Here is a 13016-nt window from a genome sequence, read left to right on the forward strand (position 1 = left end):
ATGTTAATTTCAAAAGGATCTTCTTTTATTAGCGAGGTTTGATCATTAGTTAACTTAACACTTACTAAGTCTTTGATTTTAGCACTAGTGTTTAACTCTTTTAAAAACTTAGCATGAGGGGTTACTAAACAATGATTTTCGAAAGTAGGTGACAAGAGATTAATTTCTTCAAAATTAGACTCTTCTTGAATTTTAACATTATCGGACTCACCATTTTCGTTGTTTAACTCATGTGTCGGTTTTTCACTTCCTTGTTCTTCCATTTCTACACTTTCAACTACCTCTACGTTATTATCATTTTTTAGCTCTTCTCTTGCGCGAGATTCTTTTATATAACGTTCGATAGTTTTAAGTTGTTCCAATATCCTATTAGTTACTTCGGTGAGAGAAAAAGAATTTGGATCCTCAAAACTTGAATCCGGTTGTTCGATCCTTGGTTCCTCATAATTCTCATATGAAGTAGATGGTTCACACCATTGTTCTTCATTATAAGTATATGATGGATAAGGGTCGAAACTTTGTTCTTCATAGTACTCATATGAGGTGGGTTGTTCACGCCATGGTTCCTCATAATAAGAGTATGAAGGTGGTGGCTCATATCTTGAATCTTTAAAGTATGAGTATGAAGGTTCATACCTTGGTTCATCAAAATATGAGTATGAGGGAGGAGGTTCATACCTTTGGTCTTCATAGGATGTGTATGAAGTTGATGGCTCGTACCTGGGCTCCTCATAATGGTTGTATGAATTGGATGGTTGATATGAGTTATTATATTGAACCGAGCGTGCGTTACGACAATTAGTGCAATAATTACCCCTATAATCATCCTCATCATAGGTGTAGTTGTAACCTCTTGAGTATTGATCCATAAGAATCACTCAACAGACCACAACTGAGTCTCGGGACCAGAAAACAAAAATAAGACGGAAACAGAAGCTGGACACGGCCCCGTGTTCAGTGGACACGGCCCCGTGGTCAGGGTCTGTATCTGGGCGTTTTAATTAAATTTACTGGTCACGTTGAACACGGGGGCATGTTGAGTGAACACGGCCCCGTGGTCAGACTCTGTATCTGGGTATTTAAGTAAAAATATGCAGCACGGGGGCGTGTTCAGTGAGCACGGCCCCGTGTTCAGGCTACTGTAAATGCAAAACGAAACTAAAATGCAGAAAAATGCGCGCGTTTTGATAAAGTTTTGAGAAACAGATTAGGCCGTCGATTTTAAGCTTTCTTAAAATCCTTGTGTCCCCGGCAACGGCGCCAAAAACTTGATGCGTGTCGGTGTGTATATATTTTTGATGAGTAATTAAGCCCCTTTTTACACTTTTAGCCAAGTTTTAAATTTATAAAACACGATATTCACTAACACTAAACACACATATGGGCAAGTGCACCCATCGTGGACGTAGTATAGTGTTGGTAAGATACCGAGGTCGTCCAAGGACACAAGAGCTTTTAATACCGGTTTATCCTCAACGTCTAATCAAATCAAAAAGTTAGAAAAATGTTTTAAATTAAGAAAAATAAAAACTAACTAAATGCTGAAAATAAAAATAAAATAAAAACAGATAGACAAGATGAATCACTTGGATCCGACACGTGTGTTAGTATAACCTTTGATTATTTTCGCACTTTTGCACTTGTTTAAGAGATTATCTTAGTTATTGTAGTAGGCCCCTCTTTTGAAGGCGACGTTACCCTCAACCCAGTAGTTTGAGTCAGCAAGGATACAATCCTAAAGGGTCGGATTATTGAAAGATAATGAATTAAGTTATTAATGCAAATTGTGGTAGGCCCCGCTTTTGGCGGTGACGTTACCCTCGGCTAAGTAGTCTGAGTCAGCAGGGATACAGTCCTAAATAACCGGGTTATAGTATTAATAGTAGTTAACTTATGAGGGGGTCAAAGAGTTTGGATCCCCGCCATCCAATACCTATGGGCATTGAAGGAGATCCTACTAAATTTGACCCAGGTCCCAAGCAGGACCTCTAAACGCTGAACAAGGGCAAGACCCTTACCAAACCGTTCCCTTAACCCCCGACCAGGTAGCCAACATACCTCCATATAGACCGTGGAGATATGAATGGTGAAAATCTTTTATTTTATATAGACAGTAAAATAATGCCAAGACACCACGGACAAACGATAAGGAAAGATCACCTTCAACATAAGTAACTAGTTATTAAAGTCATTAATACAAAACCAAATAAAAATTGCAAAAGATTAAAAATAAAAAGTATTATACTAAACACTTGTCTTCACCAAGTGATGTAAGAGACTTAGGCAAACATGGCCTTGATTGTCAAGAACTCTTACGATCAATCTTGGATCCCGAGACGACTCACACACTCTACGATGGACAATGGATGACGGTGGTGGATGATGGTGTTATGGTGGTGGTGGGTGGTGGATGAAGTGTGAGAGAGGTGGTGTGCCAAGGGATGAGAGAAAATGAAGCCAAGCTCCTCTATTTATAGGCTGAACAGAAGGCTGGACACGGCCCCGTGCCCGTCTGACATTCTCTCTCTTCATTAATTGTAATTGCGAATTACAATTAATGCGCCTGCTGTACTTTCACCACGCCCCCGTGCCCGCTGGACACGGCCCCGTGGTGGGCAATGGAAGCTTCTACTGGTTTGTCTTTTCTGCTGCTTCCTGGGCACGCCCCCGTGTTCGCTGGACACGGGGCGTGTTCAGACTCTGTTTCTTCTCCTTTGCTTTGGGAGGTGCCGTTGAGGGTCCGGGCAGTCTACTTTTGTTCCTTTTCTTGTATTTATGGTAGAATTAGTTGTCTTTTTGCTTCTTTTGTGATTTTGAGCTCATTTCATCCTGAAAATACAAAAGGAAGACAAAAACACTCTTTTTCCAACATTAGTACTTAAAAAGGGTTAGTTTTATGCCTTAATTGATGTGATTTATATGTTGCATTTTACACACATCAAATGTCGTCTCGGGGAGGGTATTACTAATGTTAAAATGGGTTATTATACTAACACACACGCATTTGTGTAATTTATAGATTATTCCCAGGAAATCATTACTGAAAACCCTAAGACAGCAATGTGAGTTGATCCACTTTTTATTAACTGTTTTTACAAAACCTTAAATACCTTTCCATTCGAATAACAGTTATTGAGTATTTGTAAGAATACAGTTATCGTGGGTATGTTGGGGTTTTGTATACAAAATTTGTTACCACCTGGTCAAGTAGTAACATTTCCACAAGTCAGGTCTGACAGTACCAACGGGTGATAATTGGTATAACTTGGAAACAAATGTAATTGCGAGATCGCCCTCAATACTGTACACTGTGACTTTTTAATTAAACTTGATTAAATTGGGATTCACTCACCAGTATTTCCCACTGAAAAAATGTTTTTAAAACGCGTTTCAGGTAACAAAATGTGAAAGCCAAATAGAAGCCAGCTGGACAGCACTGAAGGCTTGGAAAAGTGGCAATAAAAGTTACCTAAAAGAAATAGATGTTTTTCTTAAATAAAAATAGGATTTATTCCTATGAAAGTGTGTATACTGAAAACTTGGGTTTTACCCATGTGTTTAATGTTATAAAGTGTGGTGGTTTACTCTGATAAAATATTTCCTAACTACGGTCTTGATGAAAATTTCCGCTGCCAAATTAGATAATAACGTGATACCACCAAAACTGGCTCGCGGCCGCCCGTTCCCGGGGACTAGGGATCGGGGGTTGCGACAGAAGGTGGTATCAGAGCTATGCCACTGATTCAGCCACAGAAGTGTTCTGCTGACATCAAAATTCAAAGTGTTAGGAAATAAATAACGAGAATACATGTATAATTGTATTTTCTTGTTATGTGTTATCTGACTATTTGTTAGTTTACAGTATGATCGACCAAGGACCATCTGACGCGTATCGTCAATTGTCTGGTTCGCCTAGGAGCGAAGGCACCTCCTCTTCTCAGCCTGCCCTCTCGGGGTATTCTGCTGATACGTAAGAAGGAATCTTTGTGTTTAAGGCTCAATCTGAAGAGCCATTTCCTCATAAAAAGAGGGGATGGTTCAGTAGGGGAGCACACGAGCGTAGGAAACGTATGAAAAAGTTACAGGAACAACGAGTGTTAGCCGCAGCAAAAAGAGAAACTGATGCCTATAACCAGGATATGCTCAATAGGGGTATAGCTAATATCCATATTTTAGCAACCACTGCTGCTGACCCAAACCTGGAACAAATGCTAGCACCCCAACCACAACCACAAATTCCTGATCAACCCATGGAAATAGAAAACCCTGGAAATCAAGTAGAAATGCATGATTTCAACCCGGAGGAGATACCTAGGGTACCTGCACCAAATCCCCTAGACCCAAATTATGACCCCTGGTGGGATGAGGTTAGGGACTATGTGCAACGCTACCCGATTCACGAAGATGTGCCAATGCAAAACCTAGGAGCTTACCCAGGGTTAGATACTCTAGATCTCTATTTTAATAACGATGCATATGTTAGGGAGATTTTAGAGAATCCGTACCCATACCCGGCCCCTATACCTCCATATCAGGAACCCGCACCCCAGATTCCGAACCCAGTCCTAGAACCTGCACCCCCAATGAGTGCAGAAAACGTGCAAGAACTTAGGACTTTCGGTGAGGAAATTTTAGAAAACAGTGAGAGAATGAGACAAGTAGGAGAGCGTCTCGTATGGAAATACGACGAGCGCAATATGGATTTTTGGATGAATCCATATCCCTGAATCGATGGTGGAGACGGTAGAAATAATAACAATATAATATAACAATATATGTGTGTATGTGTTTTAAAAAAACTACAATGGATGCCTACTACTAGTAGTGTAGTTTTAAATTTCAGTCGGTATTGTAATTTTATTTCAGTATTAGTGTGTAATAGATGCATAATATACCAATAGAGTAAAAGTCGCAATGCTCGACGTTTTTGATAAAAAAAGTGTGTGACATGTGATTGGCTATATTCAAATATTATTGGTGATATTAATATTTGGTAAATGTTTAAAATTCAGATGGACAACGAAGCGAATCAAGAAAACCAGAATGACAATATTCAGAACGACAACCACTCGAATAACGATAATCTGAATAATGAGAATCCGAACAACAATAACAATGGAAACCAAATGGATAATAGTGCCATTCAACACATAGTGGCACAAGGAATTATAGATGCAATGCCATTTATTATTCAAACAGTTCAAGAAGCGAATAATAAAAGTAAGCATAGCAGTAAGCGACCAAGTGAACCGGAAAACAGCGTGAACAATGGCCCCGTACTTCAGGTGCCCATTCCTAAAAGAAGAAGGACCATGCCATATGGTTGTTCTTACAAAGAATTCTGGTCCTTCAAACCAATCGAATTCTCGGGCAATGAAGGCCCCATTGCAGCTCTACGCTGGATAGAGAAAACTGAAGCTGTTCTGAAAATAAGCAAGTGTGCTGAAGAAGATAAGATAATGTTTGCTTCTAATTTGTTTAAGAATTCAGCCCTAGAATGGTGGAACACTATCCTCCAGTCAAGAGGAAGTGATAAGATATATAACATGGAATGGGAGGAGTTTAAGAATATGGTAGAAAAGAAGTTCTGCCCTCCCAATGAAAAGGAGCAGATAGCGAATAAGTTTTTAAACCTTAGAGTGACCGGAGTAGACAGTAAGGGGTACACTACTACATTCTTTGAATATGCTAGAATAGTGCCAACCCTTGCATCACCTGAACCGGTATTAATCTCCCGTTACATCTGGGGATTAATTGGAGAGATTAGACATGTAGTCAAGGCAGCTAGACCCCAAACCATAGAAGAAGCTGTAGAACTAGCTAATACCTTGACCGATGAATTAATCCGTACTAGAGAAGAAGACTAGAGGAGAAACCTAACCCAAAGGCTTACTCAAGAATTCCGTTTTGGGAATTCTAAACGTAGGAATGCAGGTTCTACCTCTGCGTCATACTGCAAAGCCTGTAGAAAGAAGCATCCAGGAAGATGCTCTACTTACTGCAATTTCTGCAAAATACCAGGACATAAGGAAGAAACCTGCAGAAGGAAACCAACAAATGGATTGTGCTTCAATTGTGGAGAAAAAGGTAACATTAAACCAAACTGTCCGAAATTGGCTCCAGCTGCAAACAACAAGAATCCGAAAAATGCTAGAGCATTTGTTCTAACTGCAGATGAAGGCAAAATGATCCCGGACGTCATAGCTGGTACGTTTTTAGTAAATGATATTTTTGCTAAAGTATTATTTGACTCTGTTGCAAACCAAAGTTTTATTAATACTTCGTTTTGCAAACTTCTAAATCAATCATTAACTAAACTACCACAAGAATGTCTAGTAGAGACAGCAAATGGAGGAACTGTTAGGATTTCTGAAATCTTGCAGGGAGCAAGAATAGAAATTTTTAATCAAAAGTTTATTGCAAACCTTTACCCAATGAATCTGGCAGGATTTGATGTCGTGTTAGGAATGGATTGGTTAATAGCTAATAAAGCCAGTATTTTATGTGATCAAAAGTCAATTCAAGTAAAATCACCAAGGGGTGAAAAGATCACAATTAAAGGAGATAAACCATCTAGATCCACTCTATTCATCTCTGTGATGAAAACTGCAAGTTATATTAAGAAAAGGATCCATAATGTATTTGATTTCTATAATCACTAATACTAAAGGAAAAGAGCTAAAAGATATTTCAGTAGTTTCCCAGTTTTCAGATGTATTTCCAGAAGAATTGCCAGGACTACCGCCAGACAGGGAAGTTGAATTCAGAATCCATCTGTTACCAGGAACAGTACCGATTGCCAAAGCACCTTAGTTTTTGGCACCTGCTGAAATGCAAGAACTGAAGAAACAGTTAGACGAATTGTTGGAGAAATGATTTATACAGCCAAGCTCATCGCTATGTGGAGCGCCAATATTATTTGTTAAAAAAAAGGACGGATCAATGCGTATGTGCATTGACTACCGTGAATTGAACAAAGTCACGATTAAGAATCGGTACCCATAACCGAGAATCGATGATCTGTTCGATCAACTTCAAGGATCTCGATTTTTCTCTAAAATCGATTTAAGATCAGGATATCATCAATTAAAGGTACATGAAGAGGACATTCCTAAAACCGCATTCAGAACAAGGTATGGTTATTATGAATTTACTGTCATGCCATTTGGTTTAACCAATGCCCTAGCCGCATTTATGGACATGATGAACCGAATATGTAAGCCATATTTGGATAAATTCATAATTGTCTTTATAGATGATATTCTAATTTACTCTAAGAGTAAAAAGGAACATGCAAAGCACTTGCACTTACTTTTAAGTTTATTAAGAAAGGAAAAGTTGTATGCTAAATTTTCAAAGTGCGAGTTTTGGTTAGAGCATGTACAATTTCTTGGACATTTGGTTAATCGTAAAGGAATTCATGTAGATCCAACAAAGATCGAGGCAATTACCAAATGGAAAACCCCTGAGACACCAACCGAGGTTAGAAGTTTCTTAGGATTGGCCGGTTATTATAGAAGATTTATTCGAGATTTTTCTAGAATAGCCATTCCTTTAACCAAGTTAACCTGTAAATCCATTAAGTTTGAATGGGGACCAAAACAAGAAGAAGCCTTTAAAAATCTTAAACAAAGATTAACCCATGCACCCATACTAGCGTTACCATAAGGAACTGAGGACTTCGTAGTCTTTTGTGACGCTTCTAAGTTAGGTTATGGATGTGTGTGTTGATGCAACGTCAAAAGGTTATAGCTTACGCCTCTAGACAACTTAAGAATCATGAAGAAAATTATTCAACCCATGATCTAGAGTTAGGAGCCATAATTTTTGCCCTTAAGATTTGGAGACATTACCTATATGGTAATAAGTTTACCATATTCACTGATCATAAGAGTTTAAGGTATGTTTTTGGGCAAAAAGAGTTAAATATGAGACAGAGACGCTGGATGGAAATGCTTAGTGATTATGATTGTGATATCCAGTATCATGCAGGAAAAGCAAATATAGTGGCTGATGCTTTAAGTCGAAAGTATCATGAAAAGCCAAAAAGGGTACGTTCTCTTAAATTAAATCTACAAGTAGATTTAAACGATCAAATTAAAAGCGCACAAGAATCAGTAATCAAGGATGATACTGAAAAATTAAAAGGAATGATTAAGGAGTTAGAACAAGGAACAGATGGAATTTGGAGATTCCATAAAAAGAGAATGTGGATATCTAAATTAGGAAATTTACGTCACCGTATATTAGAAGAAGCCCATAAGTCTAAATATACGATGCATCCAGGAAGTGATAAGATGTACCAGGATTTAAGGAAAAATTTTTGGTGGATAGGAATGAAAAAGGACATAGCGGCCTATGTTTCTAAGTGTTTAACTTGTTCACAAGTTAAAGCTGAACACCAAAAACCCTCAGGATTGTTGCAACAGTTAGAAATGCCAGTGTGGAAATGGGAATTGATAACAATGGATTTTGTTACCAAGTTACCCTAAACAAGAAAAAGGTAATGATACAATCTGGGTGATTGTAGATAGGCTAACTAAGTCAGCTCATTTCTTACCAATGAAAGAAACTTTTAGTATGGAACAATTATCCAAATTATATGTAAATGAAATTGTTTCATTACATGGAATACCTTTATCAATTGTTTCTGATAGGGATAGCCGTTTTACCTTTCATTTTTGGACAAGTTTCCAAAAAGCAATGGGAACCAAATTAAATCTAAGCACAACATACCATCCTCAAACCGATGGACAAAGTGAAAGAACAATTCAGACAATGGAAGACATGCTTAGAGCTTGTGTAATTGACTTCAGAGGTAATTGGGACAATCACTTACCTTTAATAGAATTTTCTTATAATAACAGTTATCACACAAGTATTAATGCTGCACCATTCGAAGCACTTTATGGACGAAAGTGCAGAACCCCAGTCTGTTGGGCAGAAATTGGGGAAAAACAACTATCTGGACCTGAGATAGTGCAAGAAACAACAGATAAAATCATTCAAGTCAAAGAACGACTGAAAGCAGCACGTGATCGACAGAAGAGCTACGCTGATAACAGACGCAAACCATTGGAATTTCAGCTAAGAGATAAAGTATTGTTAAAAGTCTCTCCTTGGAAAGGAGTAGTCAGATTCATCAAGAGGAGAAAGCTAAGTCCCAGGTATGTTGGACCTTTTGAGATAATTAGAAGAATAGGACATGTAGCCTATCAGCTACAACTGCCAGAGGAAATGGCAGGAATACATGATGTATTTCATGTATCTAATCTCAAAAAGTGCCTAGCTGATGAATCACTCGTAGTACATCTTAAGGACATAGAGATAAATGAACAACTTAAGTTTGTAGAGAGGCCTCTATAGATTGAAGACAGGAAAGTTAAGAATCTCAAGCATAAGAGATTAGTTCTGGTCAAAGTAAAGTGGGACTTCAAAAGAGGACCTGAGTACACATGGGAGCTTAAATCAGAAATGCAAAAGAAATATCCGCACTTGTTCCAGTAGATCTCGAGGACGAGCTCTAAAATAAGGTGGGGAGGATGTGACAATCCTCAAGAAGATCGACACCCTTGATAATTTTTCCGACGCCCTAAAAATATTTAAAATATCCCAATATGTCTTTTTATACACCCCGTATGTGAAACCCGAGCCCGAAGTACAATGTAACATTAAAAATAAAATAAAAACAAGAAACTTAAGCTGAGGCGGGCCGTGTAGGATCCCACCTCAACCTTACGCGGGCGGTATCAAGGTTAGACCTGATTTCATTGATTTCATTAAGTTCAGGCGGGCCGCGTAAGATGTTCGATTACTTAACGCGGGCCGCGAGAAGCCCAGAATGTGGCAAGGCCCGGTGCGGCCACGTGGCCTAACACCCGGCAGACCTATGTGATGACCCAGCTAAGCTACTCGTTGACCCATGGTTGACGCGGGCCGCGTAAGGCTTTGCCTTATCTTACGCGGGCCGCGTGAGAGTCAGAATCAGCTCCTATATAATGGGAGCTCGGACTTTCAGTTTTCGTCGCTCAAACTTTTCATTTCTCTCTCAAAATTATGAAATAGTAGAAGTTATAGTTGGGTCTAATACCCCCTATATAGTGAGGTTCTGCTACGATGTAAGTATCATAACCCCTGGAGACGTATTAGATACTCTGCCCGATTGATCTAGGGTTCCGTAACGGCTGTCGTGGTTCTGCCCGACGTAGTCGTTGGAATGCCGTCTCGGGGAAGGTATTACTAATGTTAAAATGGGTTATTATACAGCACACGTGCATTTATGTAATTTATATATTATTCCCAGGAAATCATTACTGAAAACCCTGAGACAGCAATGTGAGTTAATCCACTTTTTGTTAACTGTTTTTACAAAACCTTAAATACCTTTCCATGCGAATAACAGTTATTGAGTATTTGTAAGAATACAATTATCGTGGGTATATTGGGGTTTTGTATACAAAATTTGTTACCACCTGGTCAAGGAGTAACATTTCCACAAGTCTGGTCTGACAGTACCAACGGGTGATAATTGGTATAACTTGGAAACAAATGTAATTGCGAGATCGCCCTCAATACTGTACATTGTGACTTTTTAATTAAACTTGATTAAATTGGGATTCACTCACCAGTATTTCCCACTGATAAAATGTTTTTAAAACGCGTTTCAGGTAACAAAATGTGAAAGCCAAATAGAAGCCAGCTGGACAGCACTGAAGGCTTGGAAAAGTGGCAATAAAAGTTAACTAAAAGAAATAGATGTTTTCCTTAAATAAAAATAGGATTTATTCCTATGAAAGTGTGTATACTAAAAAGTTGGGTTTTACCCATGTGTTTAATGTTATAAAGTGTGGTGGTTTACTCTGATAAAATATTTCCTAACTGCGGTCCTGATGAAAATTTCCGCTGCCAAATTAGATAATAACCCGATACCACCGAAACTGGCTCGTGGCCGCCCGTTCCCGGGGATTTGGGATCAGGGGGTTGCGACAACTGTCGCTTTGAAGACCAGGAAAGGAGATTTCTACCAAAATAAACACAGTATCCTGAGGTGGAGCGACGAGTGTCCGGGAATCCAGCCTAGCCAGCATCTGTAATGAAGTATCAGTAGAACGTCCTAGGTGTAGAACGAAAGATGAAGTCCCCTAAATATACCGAATGATGCTTTTAAGGGCATTCCAATGGTCGATCCATGGAAAATGCATATGAATACAAACTTGTTGAACAACATAACTTATGTTGGGTCGAGTGAATGTAAAATATTGTAATGCACCTGAAACTTCGATAGAGAGTAGGATCTTCAAATGGAGGGCTAGAGGAAGCATCCAATTTAGGCCTAGTATCAACAGGTGTGGCTACTGATTTACAAGATTGCATACCGGCTCTTTCAATAATATCCCTTGCATAAGATTGTTGGGACAAAGAGAGCGTGTCCCCATCTCATTTAACTTAAATGCCCAAAAAAATAGCTTAAAGGTCCAAGATCCTTCATAGCAAACTCACCTGAAAGAGAGGACATAAGAGAAACCCATACAGAATCGGACGATGTGGTGATAATAATATCATCAACGTAAATAAGAAGATAGGTAATGTCATGTCCCGAGTGCTAAACAAACAAAGAGCTATCGTATTTACTCTGACGAAAACCCATACTAGTGACAAAATCTGTAAACCTTTGATATCATGCCATAGGCGCCTGTTTTAAACCATAAAGTGACTTCTTTAGGAGACACACATAATCCGGAAACTAACGATGTCGAAAACTCAAAGGCTGATACATATACAACGTTTCATTTAGATTCCATGTAGGAAAGCGTTAGTAATATCCAACTGATGAATAGGCCATGATTGAGAAAGTGCTAAAGATAAAACAGTCCTAGTTGTTGCTGGTTTGACATAGGACTAAAAGTATATCCACAATCAATGCTGACTTGTTGATTTTGCCCATCACATACTAAGTGCTTTATACCTTTCAAGCATGCCATTAGAATTAAACTTGTGTCAAAATAGCCACATGCTACTGATCACATGCATATGGGGCTCACGTGGTACAAGGTCCCACATCCTATTCCTAATAAGGACACTAAACTTAGCCATGGCATTATACCATTTTGTACTAGATAAGGCAATCTTTGGGTTTGTAGGTAGAGTGACAACAGAAGCAGAGTGGAGGTTAAAAAGTTGTCAGAGTTTAGAAATACCATCCATTGCACGTGTATGGATGGTGCGTGGAGGGGGTTGGGCTGGAGTAGTTGGAGCTTGGGCGGGTGTCGCAACCATTTGGGCCGTAGCATTTGGAGCTTGGGTGTAACACCCCGCGTTTTCGAAAGTCAAAGTCAAAGTCAAAGGAAGAAAAGATTGCTAATTGCGATCTGCCACTCCTTGCTTAACTATGGATTGTACACCTTGACTTGTAATCGAATTCTATTATTTGTTTGCTTTAGTTGTATTATGTGGAGTACTTATTAATAATCGAGGGTTAATCGCTAATCACATCGCAATCCATTCGCAACTCGAATTATGGGTCCGGATATTGTTTTACATGTGTGTGCTATTTATGTGTACTTGTGCATGTTTATTTATGTTTTGTGGTGATTATTCGTAAACGCAATCGCAACTCTATCACAACGTAATCTAAACGCAAATGCTAAACGCAAGTTATTTATGATGATTGTATGTTAGATATAGTATTTGTGTAACTAATATTAACAACACTCGCTTAAACGCATCGCAACGCTCAACACGCAAAACGAAACGCCGAAACCTAACTCGTCGGACCACTTCGATCGAATGACCATTCGATCGAATGGTCATCCGTTCGGATGGCCATCCGATCGGATGGCCATCCGATCGATGCGCCATCTGATCCATTACCTGTGCTCCTCTTTCCTCTTTTGGCAACCTATAAATACCCCTTGTCACATCACAACAGTGATGTGACAGCTCTCTCATTCGACCAGCGTGCTCCAGCCCACTATTCCTTCGATTTCCCACAAATCTTGGAAGTTTTCAACTCAAAT

The sequence above is a fragment of the Helianthus annuus genome, chromosome 2 (assembly GCF_002127325.2).
Source record: "Helianthus annuus cultivar XRQ/B chromosome 2, HanXRQr2.0-SUNRISE, whole genome shotgun sequence".
Classification (NCBI taxonomy): domain Eukaryota; kingdom Viridiplantae; phylum Streptophyta; class Magnoliopsida; order Asterales; family Asteraceae; genus Helianthus; species Helianthus annuus.